Below are 3,139 nucleotides of genomic sequence, written 5' to 3'. Positions count from 1 at the left end.
CGGAGGAGGAGGACTCGGGCGGCAGCGGATCCGGCCACCGGTGGCGGCGGGTGGCGGCCGGCGCGGGGTGCGGGCGACCCCGGGCGCGCGGGACGGCGGCGGGCGCCGGCGTGGGCGGCGGCTGCGGAGGACGGGCCCCGCAGGGGCCGGCGGCGGGCCTGGCGGGCCGCGGGCGACGGAGGGCGCGGGCGAGTGGCGGCATGCCACGTGGCGGTGGCGGGGCGACCCGGACGTGTCCGGCTGCGGCCGGACGTGTCCGGCGGCGGCGGGGACGAATCTGCTAGGGTTAGGGGGATTTGATCCGGGATTTCGGGGGAGTGCACATATTTATAGGTAGAGGTAGCTAGGAGTGTCCAAATGAGGTGTAGTTTTCGCCCACACGATCGTGATCGAACGACCGAGAGCATGGAGGGGAGTTAGATGGGTTATTGGGCTGTTTTGAAGGGGAGTTGGGCTGCAACACAAAAGAGGCCTTTGCGGGAGTGCGGTTAACCGTTGGAGTATCAAACGAGCTCCAAATGACCCGAAACTTGACAGATGGTCTATCGGTGCTATACCAGGGCCACTTGGCAAGGCTCGGTCCATTCTGAGAACGTTCAATACCCGCACACGAAAACAGACAAGAGGGGTGCGCCGGTGCACGTGGGAGTGTCAGATTGCGAAATGGGCAACGGGGAAAATGCTCGGATGCATGAGACGGACACGTATGCAAAATGAAATGCACATGATGACATGATATGCTATGCATGGCATGAATAAAATGAAAAACAAAAGACAAAACCCAACCACGGAGGGAATATCATATCACATAGCCGAAAATGGCAAGAGTTGGAGTTACAAAGATGGAAAGTTACATCCGGGGTGTTACAACACTCCACCACTACAAGAGGATCTCGTCCCGAGATCTAGGACTGAAAGAACTCCGGATATTCAGAACGGAGGTGATCCTCGCGCTCACAGGTGGCTTCTCGGTCGGAATGGTGTGACCACTTCACTTTCAGGAATTTGATTGACTTGTTGCGAGTCTTGCGCTCGGTTTCTTCAAGAATAGCAACGGGGTGCTCATGATAAGAGATATCTTCTTGGAGGTCGATCTCTTCGAAGTTGATAGTGCGCTCAGGAGTCTTGAAGCACTTGCGAAGCTGTGACACGTGAAACACATCGTGCACGTTCGCAAAGTTGGATGGAAGCTCAAGTTGATAGGCGAGATCGCCTCTTTTGCCAATGATCTTGAAAGGACCCACGTATCTAGGGGCAAGCTTCCCTTTGATACCGAAGCGACGAGTGCCTTTCATTGGAGAGACGCGGAGGTAGACATGGTCTTCGATTTCAAAAGCCAAGTCACGGTGCTTGCTATCATAGTAACTCTTTTGTCGCGATTGCGCGGCTTTGAGATTCTCACGAATGACTTTGCACACTTCTTCGGCTTCTGTGATCAAGTCGTTGCCAAGAAGTTGGCGTTCACCTGTCTCAGACCAATTGAGAGGAGTACGGCACTTTCTGCCATAGAGAATTTCGAATGGGGCCTTGCCCGAACTCGCTTGGAAGCTGTTGTTGTAGGAGAACTCGGCATATGGAAGACAATCTTCCCACTTCATGCCAAAGGAAATGACACAAGCCCTGAGCATATCTTCAAGAATTTGATTGACTCGCTCGACTTGGCCACTTGTTTGAGGATGGAAAGCTGTGCTGAAACGAATGTTGGTGCCCATGGCCGTCTGAAAGGAGTCCCAGAACTTAGAAGTGAAGATGCTTCCACGATCTGAAGATATCAATTGTGGAATGCCGTGCAAGGAGACAATTCTGGAGGTGTATAGCTCTGCCAGCTGAGCTGCTGTGATAGATTCTTTGATAGGAAGAAAATGAGCCACTTTGGTAAGCTTGTCAATGACAACGAAGATAGCATCATTTCCACGCTTGGACTTAGGAAAACCAGTCACGAAGTCCATCTCGATATGGTCAAACTTCCATTCCGGAATAGCAAGAGGTTGGAGGAGACCAGCTGGTCGTTGGTGTTCTGCTTTCACTCTTCTGCAGACATCACATTCATTCACGAATTGAGCAATCTCTCGCTTCATTCGAGTCCACCAATATGACTGTTTGAGGTCATGGTACATCTTTGTACTTCCAGGATGAATGGATAGGAGGGAATTGTGTGCCTCATTCATGATGACTTTTCTCAGATCACCCTTTGGAACCACAATTCGATCCTCGAAGAAAAGAGTATCTTTGTCATCCAAGCGATAGCACTTGTATTTGGGAATGCCCTTGTCAATACCACGTTTCACCTTCTTCACCATGGTATCCAGGAGTTGTGCCTCACGAATTTGATCTTCCAAAGTAGGAGAGACTAAGAGGTTGGCAAGAAAGCCTTGAGGAACAACTTGAAGATTCAGCTTGCGGAAAGCCTCACAAAGATCCGGTTGAAACGGCTTGAGAATTAGACTGTTGCAATAAGCCTTTCTGCTCAGAGCAGCTGCAATCACATTCGCCTTGCCAGGAGTATATTCGATACTCGGATTGTACTCTTGAATCATCTCGACCCATCGAGTTTGCCTGAGGTTAAGGTTGGGTTGAGTGAATATATACTTGAGGCTCTTGTGATCGGTGAAAATGTCCACTTGCCTTCCCAATAAGAGATGTCTCCATGTTATCAATGCATGGACAACTGCCGCCAACTCAAGATCGTGAGTGGGGTAGTTCTTTTCGTTGGGATTCAACTGACGAGAGGTATAGGCCACAACTTTTTTCTCTTGCATCAACACAGCACCGAGACCTTGAAGGGAAGCATCACAGAAAACTTCGAATGGCTTGGATTCATCAGGAGGAGTCAAGACAGGAGCTGTGACTAGCTTCTCTTTGAGGGTGTTGAAAGCGACCTCACACTCAGGCGTCCAGACATACTTGACATGCTTCTGGAGGAGGTTGGAAAGAGGCTTTGCAATCTTAGAGAAGTTCTCAACGAATCTTCGGCAATAGCTTGCAAGACCGAGAAAACTGCGGAGCTGCTTGACATTCTGAGGAGGTTCCCAATTCACAACTGCAGAAACCTTCGCCGGATTAACAACAATTCCCTTGGAGGAGATGATGTGACCAAGATAAAGAACTTCATCAAGCCAGAACTCACATTTGGAAAACT

Source organism: Triticum dicoccoides, chromosome 7B (assembly GCF_002162155.2).
Source record: "Triticum dicoccoides isolate Atlit2015 ecotype Zavitan chromosome 7B, WEW_v2.0, whole genome shotgun sequence".
NCBI lineage: Eukaryota > Viridiplantae > Streptophyta > Magnoliopsida > Poales > Poaceae > Triticum > Triticum dicoccoides.
This window is presented reverse-complemented; position numbering follows the sequence as displayed.